Source organism: Anas acuta, chromosome 1, assembly GCF_963932015.1.
Source record: "Anas acuta chromosome 1, bAnaAcu1.1, whole genome shotgun sequence".
Lineage (NCBI taxonomy): Eukaryota > Metazoa > Chordata > Aves > Anseriformes > Anatidae > Anas > Anas acuta.
This window is the reverse complement of record NC_088979.1, coordinates 110,710,702-110,725,130: the sequence shown is the minus strand read 5'-3', so window position 1 is coordinate 110,725,130 and position 14,429 is coordinate 110,710,702. Positions and strand designations below refer to the sequence as shown.

Here is a 14,429-nt window from a genome sequence, read left to right as displayed (position 1 = left end):
TAGCAAAACCTCAGGCATATTACGGTTCTGCAGAGAGACTGTTTGTAATCATGAAAGATAAAGATATCATAAATATGCTCTGCCTTTCTACACACCTATAGCACCCCATTTATATGTTTTTCCTCAAGAAACAAGTTGTGGATGGGATGTGTAAGTCAATGAATCAGGGTAACAGGAACAGAAAGGAAATAGTAATCAACAAAACAGATCTGAAGTGAAACCTCTTCAAGCATAGGCACATAAATTATGAAGTGCTCACAGAACAGGGAATGCACTCAAGCCTATACTGGGGATCCAGCATGCTTGGATGCATCTCTAAACATCTCTACATTAATTCACACAGCATGGGGAACCAGCAGGAAGAGCTAGAAATCTGTGTACCATTATAGGGCTATGACCTTGTTGGGATCACAGAGACAAGGGGGGTAGCTGACAGGACTGGAGTGCAGAAATGGATAGGTACAGGTTTTCTAGGAATGAAAAGCTGGGAAGATGAGGAAGACCAAATGCCCTTTAGGTGAGAGAGTAGCTGAAATACACTGAGCTCTGCCTTGGGAATGGTGAAGTTCCAGTTGAAAGCTTATGGCTCACACAAGGCAAACATGGGTGCTAAAGTAATGGGTATCCACTAGAGACTTCCTGATAAGAAAGTAGCAGATAAGGTTTCTTCAAACAGCTGTAAGAAGCCTCACATTCACAGGCTGTGGTCCTCCTGGGAGATATGTTCCTAAAGACTGGAAGAGAGCAAATATCACTTCAAGAAAGGCAAGAAGAAGTAAGATTACGGGAACTACAGACCTGTCAGCTTCACCACTATTCCTGGGAAAGAGATGAACAAAGTCCTCCTGAAAACCATTTCTAAACCTGTGTAGGAGAAGGTGGTGATTGAAAGAAGTGAGTGTGGATTTATGACACGGGAAACCATTTCAACAACCTGATAGACTTCTACAATGACTAGCCTGATGGATGAGGGGAAAGCAGCTGATGTTGTTTTCATTGACTTTATTAAGGCTTTTGACACTGTCTCCCATTACAGTCTCACAGACGAGCTTGAGAAAGTAGATATTGAATATGTGGACAGTGAGGTGGATGGAAAACTGACTGATGAGCCAGTTACAGAGAGCTGTGGTAAGCGGTACAAAGTCCACTTGGCGTCAAGTCAGTAGTGCTGATCTCAACTACAGGTCAACGCTGGGGCCAATGCTGTTTAACATCTTCAGTAACAACCTGGATGATGGGACAGAGTGTCCCTTCTCTAAGCCTGCAGACGGAACCTGGCAGACAAGTCAACTATGACCCAACAATGTACCCTTGCAGAAAAAAAAAAGACCAAGAACATCTAAGCCTCTGTTAGGAAGAGCATTACCAGTGGGTGGACGGAGTTGGTCCTTTCCCTCTCCTCAGCACTGCTGAGGTCACACCTAGATTACTGGGTCCAGTGCTGAGCTTCCCAGACCAAGAAAGATATGGACTTACTAGAGTAAGCCCAGTGCAGGGCCACAAAGGTGATGGAGGTACTGAAGCATGGAGGAGGAGGGACTGAGAACTGGGGCTGTTCAGGCTGGAGAGGAGAAGGCTCAGTGCGATCTCATATAAATACCTGTAGGGAGAGAATGAAAAATAGGGAGACAGACTTCTCAGTGGTGCCAAACAACAGTACAAGAGAAAATGAACACAAACTGAAGCATGTGAAATTTCATTGGAATTCAAGAATAAACTTTTTTTTTTTTTCCCCTGGTGAGGCTAATCAAACAATTGAACAGGCTTCCACAGAAGTAGTGGAGTCTCCATCTTTGGAGAGGGTCCTGGGCAGCCTGTTCCAGGTGACCATGCCTGAGCAGGGGATGGGGGGTGAGGGAGGGATGGACTAGATGATTTTAGGAAGTCCCTTCCAACACCAATGATTCTGTGATTCTGTGATATCTGGTATTCTCATTAATAGAATTAGCATACAAAAGAACTGAATTGACTTATGAAATAATGAACTGTCCTCTAATTCTTAGCAGGAAGAGAATTGCCCATGCCAAGGGAAACTAACAGGAAACTTTCTTTGATATTTTGCAGTCCACACAATGGTAGCGTTGTTAGCTTACAGCACAGAGAGACAAGACATCATGATTTCAGATCCATTTAGCCTTAATATTTCTAGCATAACTGTAATATAAGCTTAAAACACACTAATTGCAACTGCATTCCAACATGAAAATCATCTATATACTTGTGCCACTTGAATGTTCTTCCTTTCCAGACATAGGCCTCATTTAACCTGTTAGCCACTGTGCCTAACTGCTGCAAATAGTGATGCAATCTAGAGTTCCTCAGTTAGTCCATACACTATTTTCTGCTGCATCTGTCTCCATCTGAAGACGAAAAGGGACTTAAGGGACTTCAAGCACAAAGGATTAAGTAAAACTCACAGGCAACTTAACAAAAAGGATGACACTGTTAGGTTCTTGCAAGAGAAAAGAATGTCTCTGCCAAAGCAGAGAAAGGAAGTGGTTTTCCATTTTAAATAGATTCCTTTAGGGTTTTTAGATGCTTTTATTGACAGTGAAAGTACTCATAGCAATACCTCACAAAGAATGTAATTTGTGCATCGCATGCATGCATGATACCAGCCTATCTTCATACCCATCCACATATGCCTCATCTCTGGGGGCAAGTACACATTCTGCTCAAACACATTGATCCAACTTGTAACATAAGCTAATGCATTCAGAGCTATGTATCATGAACTAGACAGTTTTTCTAATAATACCTTGCAATATGCTCTTGTACCTTGATGGTGACTTTAATTCTTCATAAGCAATTACTAAGTATTCACCATGATCAAAAACCTACACAAACTAGGATAATACTCACTGGTAAGGATGGTAAGGCAAGGATGTTTAGAGAAATCATTTTTCTCAGCTTTGTAATAGTCCTGATAAATCTTCAGCCTGATTAACTCTTGCTTTTATGTAGTAGACTACTACAATCACAAGACATAAGAAAGAGAAGCAAGAACCAAATGGATCCCATCATGAACAGTATTTTACCACTGTTCTGTGTCTGAGATGTCTTATGTCAAAGGCTATGACTAATGACACATCTCTGGGTTTGACAATATCCTTATAGAGGGAAAACCTAGCAAGTGGGAAATTCTATGACAGCATTGTATTGCTCTTCACTGTTCCTAAGCAATCTGCCTCAATAAAGAGGTATTGTGTGTGTAATCTGTAACAGCAAAACCAAAGCAGAAAAAAAAAAAAACAAAAAAACAAAAAAAAACAGACAAAGCCTGCAAAGATAGATACAGTACATCGTCATGGTCTAGACAGTTCTGATCAAGCCAATGCTTCTGAGTGATAATCCCTGAGAGGCACTTGTTTAATATTCAACACAAATAAGCATGGTGACTAGTGACTAGAGAGGAAAAAAATGTTTGAAAATGAGAAAGTCTCCTTGGGGACAACTGACAGATTTCATACATCTCTGAAAGCTCTAAAAGGTAAAGAATAAGAGAAGTATTCTCTAAACTTCTCAAATATAGAATAACACCGGTAGTTTATATGTTTTTGTCTAATTAAAATATCAGTTAGTCTTTGCAGTGTTATCAGCCTTCTGAAACACTTCAATCATAGAGCATGCCCTGCTGAGATCCAAATTGTTGTTTTATAAGATACATATTCTGGTTTTTTTTTTTTTTTCCTTTCTATATCCACTTTTTTATATCCTGGCATTAATTCTGCCCACACATTAGTTCCTAGTGTACTCTATGCTGAGAAAGAAATGACCTTTGTATATTGTCAGCAAACTGTCCTTCAAAGCCAATACATTCGCCCTATCACTCATGGGACTGTCATCTGGAAATGCAGTGAACTGAAGGTGTCATGGTCATGCCCTGGTCACCATGCTTGTTCATCAAAGACAAAGACAACTTGATATGCCAGAGGACTGGAGATTGATACGAACGGATATATCAGATAGTTGGCAATGAAACAAGAGGATCACTGAGTTTGATATGAGTAGTAGTAAGTTATATTTCAAATTAAGAGATAGCACCAGCTATTCCAGGCAGGCTTGACATGCTTTTAATTTGCAATACATGCTTCAGAGAAAAAAAATCCTACATTTTCAGAAACCACAGCAAGGGACTGAATTAATAGGAAACACACACTGTCTGTGAGGGAGTTCTGATATTTTATCCCCATCTGTGAAACTAATATACAATATTCTGTGAATCAATCTTCAGCTTATTGACATTGTTCTATCTTTACTGGGTTCTCGTTGGCCTACTTGCTGTCAGAAAAGCTCTCTGGTAAGAGATACAATGCTAGTATAGTGCAAAATATTATGACTGATGAGCCACTCACTACAAATATGGATGACCCAGGCTTCAAATATAACAACTTACACAACACCTTCACTAAATAGTATTAAAAGTATTCACTGAAACACTTTCCACCTCTCTCTTCCCTTCTCTGCATTGCAGCTAATGTTTTCAACAAATGGAAATTTTTACCATTATCCAAATTTAATTTGAACATTCTTCAAAGCTCTGTGAAGCTATTATATCATGATAAAACACAACAGAAACTATCAAAATAAATGTCTGATAAAAGAATGGACCAAAAGAATACTGAACTATACAGCCCAATATATCCCATTCTCTAAGAATTCTCAACAAAGAGCACTGATAACCTGAGGAAGAAGCTGGTCTGGGCAACACCTGGGCAAGTGTATTTAGTGGAATCACTCAATATGCTCTCAGGTGTGACACAGTAGCAGCATGACTATTTTACTCTCCTGAGCCACAGGGGAATAGTAAATAAGTAAACTGAAGAACATGCACTTTTATTCCATCTTGCATATGGCAACACTGGACAGATGCAGTCTGAGGTAAATCTCGTGCTCAGCATCTCTTTCTAATACTGGGCTTCTCTTCTTTTCTGGGTAGTGAAAGAGCTGGTTTACTGTTCTCCCCTCTAGAGCTAAAAGGTCATCTTGGGGAAAGCAGAGTGAAAGGAAAGAAGAACTGTTTAATGCCTGATAGGGAAATTTCCAGAAAGAGAAGGAAAAGACAAATACTGAGGGCTCATGTGGACAAAAGGAAAAAAAAAATCTGAGAGTCAAAGCTTCTTTGCATCTCTCATCTGTAAATTAGGTTTCAGTTCTACTGCTCTCCCTCTTCCCTAGAAAATGCCAGGAATTACTGTGCAGCAACTTACTCAAGCTCTTCTCTCACAGGTTTCCTTTCAGAGTTATATGCATGACTCGGGGAGTGGGTGGGGGGCGAGGGAATGACAAAAAAAAAAAAAAAAAAAAGGAGCCAGACAATGTAAATGAAGACCTCAGCCTTATTCTGTATACAAACTCATTCTGCTTTTCTTGGGACAGATGGAAAGAAAGAAGAGCAGGGATTTCAAAAAGCTAAAAAAATCTAATCCCATACAACATTTCATGTCTTTCTGTTCACAAAATCAGTTCAAAACTATCAAAAGGGCAACAATAAAAATGGTGAGAAGTAGTTCAAAGACAGCATTTTTGCATGAGGAGTGTGAACACAAGGTACCATGAACAGCGATGTTCTCACTATTTCTTTGCCTGTATATAAGGAAGATTGCTTTGCAGGAAATCCAACCAACAGATTATGAGCCACTTAAAATCTGTGCCAAACAGAACAGGTGATAGAAGCAGGACATAAATCTTCAAGTTATATGCATGAATACACAAACGTTGTCTATATGATTAAATATATCTAATGCTCAGCACAGCAGGTTACCCTACATGAACTCAGAATTAGTCTGGTTATACAGCCTCTTTTTCTACAAGCTAGGTCACTCAGAATTAATTCAGGCTAATTACATGTCTGTAAGATTTTATATTTGAACTCCAGGTTTCAGCCCCAGGCTTTATCATAAAAGAATAGTAAACTATAATCCCAAACCCTACAGAGCTTAACCACCCAACTAGGGCTATACACCCAGCAGCAGAACTGTCCTCCCCACCTTTTTTCCCCTCACAGATTTTCCTGAAATGAGTTCAGTATCAGAACTTGGGAACAGAAGGTGAAATGTTGAGAATTCCACATTCTCCTCCTCCTGTTTCTCCTCCTCCCTTCCTCCTGACACCACAGGCAAGAAAGACAGACAGAGAAGAGAACTTTTTTCACATTTTTTTGTTGTTGTTGTTCTCAATTTCAAGCACAGCAAAGCTTGGGGGTGGTATTTTGGTGAAGGAACAGAAGAAGACAACAGCAAAAGCTTTTAATTCCAATGTTACCATCATACCATCAGTGGAAATACTTTTTTTTTTTTTTTTAACCACATACTTGAGAATCAGCTGACCTAGCTCAACCCCAGCTAAATACTGAAGATATATTAGGAATCAAATCTATCATTCTAACTGGATACGTACACAATGTAAGCAACCCTCTCTGTAGCACTGATTTTTGCCTGAGAGGCAGAACTACATGAAATATGGGTTTGTACTTCTCAAATACAGAAATATCTAAGTGACATTAAATTACTTAGACAACTCTCACATGAAGCCTGAAATGCTGACTTCAAACAACAACCAGAAGGAGAATAATCCTATCAGAAAAAAAAAATATATATATGCATGGAAATGTAAATATGATGTTGAATCTTTTTATTGAAATATATACATATCAGTGAAAACTCTCTATCAAGAGTCCCACTATGTTTTCTTCAAATAACAGACAAGGTTTGTTAAATACTATTCCACAAATTTTTACTACATACTGTGCTATATATTTTCTGCATTTTATAGGTTTATTCTTCTATGAAACTAATTGATGTTTTGATTTAAATATATTCATGGGCAGCCATTAACACTACCAATTGTCTCATGTACACAAGCCTCAATGTTTAATCCTACAGTTGAGAAAAAAAAATCATGATATTGCTTTAGAAAACAGTAAAAACTGTATGAAGCACTGAGATGAATATCTGACAACTACCAAAAGAAAAATGCTCCTACTCTTACCCTCCTTTCTATCATCTCTACCACCAACTGCTCTCCGTACTTTTATCCCTTCCCCCTCCCCCCCCCCCCATATCAAATCATGTGATTATTTCTTGTCCTCTTCTCCTTCTATTCTCCTCTTTAGGCCAGCTCTGGTACTTCTCTGCTCATAAGATAAACTGATCAAACACGCTAGCTTGGTAGGATAATTTTCTCACAATTTCAGTGAGCTATATCAGCTTACTATGGCAATCAAAGTAGTGTTTGAGATGGCTCCGGTGAAACATAAAACAGTGGGGACCATGGAAGAGAATATTCATTTGGTTCAAGTAATCCTACAAAATCATATTTAAAGATTTTTAGCTAAGGTGCAAAAGAAAGAGGATCTTGCTTTATGATTCTTACTTCCCTGTTAAGAATGACCTTTTCCTCTTTATCATGTTTTTTTTTTTCCCCTCACTGTCTATACCCTAATATTTGACTAATTTTCAAGGTCATTTATATATATAAATATACATGTATATATACATGTACATGTGTGTATATATATATATATATATATATATATGTGCTTGGAGAAAATACAGAGGAAAATTCAGAGGAAAATTCCAGTAGCTTTAAGCTGTTAATTCAAAAAAAAAAAAAAAAATCAAGAATTAAGCAAGTATTGTTATGGTGTTATGGTGTTCCATTTTATCAGTTGTTTAGGTTTCCACCCTTCCAACAAATCACTTTATAGACACTTCAAAGATTATTAACTACATACAGCATTTCACTGTACCTTTTCCCTTTAAAGTTCACAAAATCTAGAATGAAAGCCCAATGATTTCTCTTGGAAAAATTTTGAACACATATGTTTTTACCATGTCAGGTTCCTCTTTCATTTAATAAGAACGTGACTTGCATTTTTATTCTTGCAAAAGAAGCTCCTTTTTTTTTTTTTTTACTGAAAAAGATATGAGCACTGCAGGGACACCAAGTAATATTGTGGGTCTTAGCAGTCGCCCACATCTTAAAAGATTCTCTCTGTCCCTCTCTGACCTATTTTTCACTCTAGGTGTCATTTTCCAAATCAGGAATACTAAAAAGATTATTTGAGTAGAAAATAAAAGCTTAGTTAAGATTGATGAACTCATGCCATGGACTAGGCACAAAGCCTGGTTAAGGTTTTGATTTTGATTTTTTTTTTTTTTTTTTTTTTTGAATAAGATTTTGATTTTGATTAAGGTTTTGGGACACCAGTTAAGGTGTCTCTGCAAGAAGAAAAAAAAAAAAAAAAAGAAAAAGAAAAAGAAACCACCAATATAATTATTCTCAGAAATTATTATTAATGCTGTCTGTCATGGGCTTACATCTTAGGCTCCACCAAATAATTAATGATTCTGTCCCCAGGTCTTAATAGCTTAATTATCAACAATACTAACTTTTTATTTTCTTCACTGTGTTCCAATATGAAATAGTCACATGCAGCAGCAAGACCAACTTCTAAAAAGAAATTGGGATAATTCAAACCTAGAAAGTGTGCTGAAATCAATGTGTCACACAGAAGCCTTATTTTTATTCCAGTGACAATAGCACTTGTTTTAAAATAAGTTTGTAAATAGAGAATAGCTTTCCAGAAGGATTTTGCACATCAAGAAACTCTTAACTTGGGAAAAAAAGTCATTTAACATATGTAGAGTTTGCTTGGACTTTGAAAAAAACAAAACAAAACAAAACAAAAAACAAACAAACAAAAAACCATATTGTATTGTGAAAAGATACCTTTACACATATCCTACACAAACAACTGAATTCACAGTAACAGTAAGGTTAGGAAATCATTGCCAAAGAGGTTTCTGAGAATCTTTAAATTTGCACATAACTTTTGATACAAAAATAACTGTAGTGTCATGTTGAATCATGGCAGTGAGTGTTAAGGGTATCTATGTTGTCACCTGAAAAGCTAGGGCGGCAGTAAACATGCCATAACAATGTTATTGATAATTTTTAAATTTCCAATTGACACTTACAAAAGATATATTGACACTTCATTTAGAAGCACTGAGTCTTTAGAGAACCCTTAGCAAGAGAAACACTGACTGACAATACACAGGAAAAACAAAAATAAAAAAATTTAGATTTGTCGTCTAGAAGAATGCTTGGGTTGGCAATGCCACAGAAAAACATGTAAACAATTTGTAAATGTGTATGGAGTAAATCTTCAGTGAGCATGAAGTCACTGATTTGGGCGGGGGGGGGGGGGGAGAAGATGTTGCTTTTGTTTCTTAGTCTCTTGAATAAAGACCTGTAAGTGCTTCACCTGGTTACTCTCAAACCCGTGCAGGAAACTGGTCTAGTAGAAGGAATCACTATTTCTTCAAAACTGCATTCTTCAGGAAGACATACAAGAAAACAGTTCCTCGGAAGAAAAATCTGTATGTCCTAGGAAAAATTCTGTAGTTTCCTATTTTTCCCAGAAAATAGTTCTTGCTTTTTCTGCCAAGAAGCTCAAATTAAAGCTCAAACTTGAGTAGAGAGCAGATGACATGGGCTCCTGAATTTGTAACCACAGTCACAGAAGAAGCAAAGCTAAGGTGGTGCTACGGTGTGGATCATTCTATGAATACTCAAAATAGCTAGGTACCACAGAATTATATTCTGTTGTCGCAGAAGCTTGTCAGTTCTGACAGTTTTGTTTAATAGTGTTTGCCAGCTTAGACTTTCTATTCGTCCAGTCTCAAATTGCACCCTCCAGTGTAAAAAAAAATAAAAAATAAAATAAAATAAATACATACAGATCACATGATTTGGGCTCTAAGGCTGAAAAGGTGCATTTTTACTGCAGAATTTAATAATCTACATTAATAGACATAATCTACATCTAGATGATGAGCAATCATGTGTCCACCCCACACAGGAATATACAGAGAAGCAGAATTAAAACAGGTTAAATGCTACTACAGTCACATAATTTTCTTTGTATCATTCAAATAGGCATAGGTCAAAAAATGTATGAAATAGCATGTTCTACACATCCACATCACCAGCTTCTGGATGCCTTTCCCTCATACTCTACCAACTTCCTGTATCTCCTGTGCTATTCCACTGATATATATTGCTCAGTACTTAATGCATAACAACAGCTCTTGCAGAAAGAGCCACTTGCTTACTTTTCTGTTCTACAGAGTCTGAAAAGCCCCAAGGCATTTTTTGGACACATGGTTGTAGATTCAGGAAGAACATTCAAGAGTAGCACAGATTCTAAATTAATCCCTGCTTAATGTCCTAATATGTGGTCTAAGCCCTTATCTAAATGCATACTTGTGTCCAAAAATTCAGGACACGAGGGGTGAGTTTAGACACAAATGATGGCTTGGGTCTGTCCTCAAACTACAACAGGAATGCAGTACAGGTATTTCTCTCAATGCAACTTCCAGAGCACAAGTGCTCAAAGAACGTTGAAGGAGAAATATGTAGATTGGAGTATATAATGAAGGTGAATGCAAACAAAAAGTGGTGCAGTAAATGATTACTTTTTACCACCAAATAAATACGGTGCTCCAGTCCTCTTCTTAGGGCAACATTGCATATTTTCTCTCTTCCTGTGTTGGACTTGATGATCTTGAGGTCTCTTCCAACCTAGAAATTCTGTGATTCTGTGATTCTGTGAAATTGCTGGGACGCTAGCTTTGCAATGTAGTCCTAGTTTAACTGAACACTTACTACTTTGAAAAAAATGCATATTTTCACTACAAGCTAGCACATGAATAACTGAAGAAATTCCAAGAGGTGGAAAACAAAACCAGAAAATGTACACTGGCTCAAAAATAGCATTAAAATTTATAGGCAAACATTAAAAACAATACATGACTTCTGATTAAGGAATATTTTCTCCATAGAGTTGTAATGCATCAATAAAACTTTCTTGTATTCAAATTTGTCTATTCCACCCTCTTCATATATCTGTTTTGACTAGACACATTCAATGATGAGCAAGACTGGCCACCTTGTTACATCTAATAGGTCTTAATATGACTAACTGCGCACAATTTTCTTGCTTATGAAAAGGACTGCAAAAGATAGTTAAAAATCCAAGCCACACATGCAATTACTCAAAAAGAAAACTTAGACATCTGAAGTGAGGCTTGGGTAGCTAAATCCCCCTAAGGTCATAGCTCTGATCTATTCATCTCTCACATAAGCCTCTATGCACTGAAATTCCAGGTATGTTCGCTTTCTTGGTTTTTTTCCATGCCTGGTTTCTTGGGCATTGGATTTGAACTTTCATTAAATGCTGTTCAGTGCAAAGAACAAAAGCCATTTTAGGGGCAAACATCAAAATTCAGGTCTGTTTTTTTTCTAAATAAGTACAAATTTTAAGATTTTTTTTAATTAAGAATCTTGTTTTAAGAATCCAGAACAGAACTGTAATGCAATACTTGTGTAATCAAGGCAACATGTATTGGATCTACAGAGAGACATCTTCTATGTAAGGCTATTTCTATACTACAAAATAAAACAGGAAAGTTTCTAACATGCAGAATTGCTAAACTTTTTTATTCTTCAACCCTAAAACTACAATAGCAATGTTCAAACTGTTTACAGCAATGGTACTTAGAATACGTAATCTTTGAAGTCATTCCAGGGGACTGTTTCAAAGAGTATTGGCCTAGGCTATAATGATGGCAAGGATCAAACCAACTAACCAATGTAGACAACTACTTACTTGGGGCCTGCAAACTGTTTAGTTTAGTCTTGAATGCTTTGCAACATTCTAAAAGGATCAAGATGCAAAAACCATTTACATCCAATATATTTGACTTTATTTTTATAAAGAAAACAGAGGAATGTCATCTACACTAAAACATTCTTCTATATTAATGTCTATTAATTCAACTTTGCTTTCTTATTGTTCCTCTGTATTGTTTCTAACTTCTCTTGATTAACATCTTTGTGGTACTTGCTTCAGAAAGTAGTAGTCACATTACAAGTGAAGCACAATTCATGACACTCAGTAGACTCGGCAGCCTTCATTATTTAATTGCAACATAGAATAGAATAACAATGTGAATATTAAAAAGAAGCATTTCAAAATAAGTAATACAGAATTTCCACCATAGGTAGTAAAAGTAGTAAGTTATTTGAATTGTGTGCTGGGTGCAGTAATTTTTTATGTAATTTAAAAGTATATTTTCCCTGACTTGTTACATTCCACCAGAAAGAAAACCTCCTGCTCTGATTTAAAAATAAAATAAAATAAAATAAAATAAAATAAAATATAAAATAAAACAAAATAAATACAATTCAAGTAGAAAGATTACACTAAGAGCAAAGCATCACATAGGTTTTAATGTGAATTAGATGTTTGGACTCCAGGACTACCAACAAAATATGGCATGGGTGTATTTTTTTTTATTTAAGTTGCTTAATTTCCATGTATTTAAATTCAAAAGAACTTGAATTAGGAAGTACTGCTCTAAAACTTATTCCTTAAATACTTAGGCTGGGTATATATACAAATATTTTTAGGCTGGGTTTTACAGATAGATAACATAAAAAATGTATATAGAGAGAGAGACATACAAAAAAAGAATAGTTCATTAGCTCTTTATTTATCTAATCTAACTAACTTCCATTAAGGACACTGCATTTCAAAGCTATTTGCTAATCCTGATTGTTTTATTATGAAATAATATGATATGGTCTAGCTATTTGGCAATTAGTTCTCTTACTTTTTAATCACATACTCAAAGTAGACTAAATGAGAACTAGTATGTTCCTTTATTGTTGCACACTTCAGTTTCCACTTGTTCTTTAATTACTACATCCATTTGTTTGTAGTAATAATTTAAAAAAGAAATGCAATTCCAAATATGGATGTATTTGTATATATATTTATATATATATATACATGTATATATATAATGTGTGTGTGTTTTCTATGAAAGAAAGAAGCACAATTAAGGACTGAACTACCATCTATACTCAGGAAAAATAGGTAGTGTAATTCTTGTACTAATTCTTTCCGTGCTTTGAAATGAAACTGTGGACAAAAACGGACATTGCAGGTTTTATCTCCACTTTTACTAGTTGAGTGTTCATATTAATGCAACACATTTATTTCTGATTTTCATACCCATTGGCCTGCTACACGGGAGCAGAACCTATGTATGAACTCCTTTGATTGCATCTGTCTTCTTAGCAGTAAGATATCAAGTCAGAGTTCATTGGCACATTATTTTCTGGGCACACTATTTCATCATGGTTGAGAATTGAATATAAAAGCATATGTGACTCTTCTGAGGAACTGTCTATTAACCAAGTCTTTGGATTTTATTCAGAAAGAAAATGATATGTTGTTTTATATCTGAAAATAGAATGAACTTCTGGATTGAAGATTTATCTTCTCTGCCCCCGTACTATGAAAAGCAAGGCGTGGTAAGGAACGCATGGATTTGGGCTAAGAAGGTATCGAGCAAAGCCATCAAGTCGAATATAATTGCCATACTGAGCTAGATCAAAGCTCCATCTTTCTGAGTATCTACATCAGTGGCAGACCCCAGCAGAAGCAAAGTGATAACTTCTTGAACTGCCTCAGTAAGACTAATCATACAGCATACATCACAGTCTATTCACAAATAGAATCACAGAAGGAAAAAAAGCTTTGAGCCCCACATCAGGAAGACATTTAAATATTTATGACCTTTACCAGACCTGGTCACTTGCTTAACACAACTACATATGCTTTGCTGAAGAGGATGCTTTGCATCATAATCCAAAGTCCCCTGAAGTTTCTGCAAAACCTCACCCTTCAACAGGCTTCAGATCAGATCCTAAAAACCAGATCCACCAAAGAGCTAACAATGGGAGATGTAGTTATCAAACACTTTCCAAAATCTAAGATTCCTAGGTGTTTGCATGCATTGTTGTCACCCTGATACAATCAATCTATTGGTTGCTCCCACTGGTGAAATTCTTCTAAAATCAGATGAGCTACACAAGCAAGAACCTGACAAATGGCTGGGTAAACAAGATCTTCAGAGCTGATCTAGTTCACTGGTCACACAAATGCTATCAGAGCATTTAGGAAGCCTTTAATTTTGGGGGGTATTCTGAAGCTACATGTGAATCTTTGTCTTCAGAGAGTCTAATTAATCACATAGAAAATCTCATAAACCTCGAACAAGAAAATACAAAAAGATTTCCATAAAAAGTTATTCAAGCATATAGGCATTCAGAAGCATATGTTTTTGTTTACAATTTTATTGGTGGGACTTAAAGTACTTTAAATGATTATCACTCACTACCAAGTTCTAAATGTAATTAAGGAACCTATAGAAGTTTTTTTCTAAGTATTTCCATAGATGGTAGAACTATAGCAGTTACATGATAAACTGTAAATTCTTCTGAATGTATGATTCACAACAGTGATTTCTTACAAATATAATATAGAACTTATTATTATTATAGCACTGTTT

General features: G+C 36.3%; 1 long non-coding RNA gene across 2 annotated transcripts in view; it reads right to left on the bottom strand.

Annotated features, from left to right (window-relative positions):
* LOC137861408 (uncharacterized) overlaps positions 1–14,429 on the bottom strand; it is a 77,217-nt gene that overhangs the window by 8,825 nt on the left and 53,963 nt on the right. Inside the window, exon 4 of one of the 2 annotated variants that reach the window (XR_011099584.1) lies at positions 1,477–1,600. The exons of the other annotated variant lie outside the window; for it this stretch is intronic. This is a non-coding gene — a long non-coding RNA (uncharacterized lncRNA). The remainder of the gene's footprint in view (positions 1–1,476; positions 1,601–14,429) is intronic. 2 annotated transcript variants of the gene reach the window in all.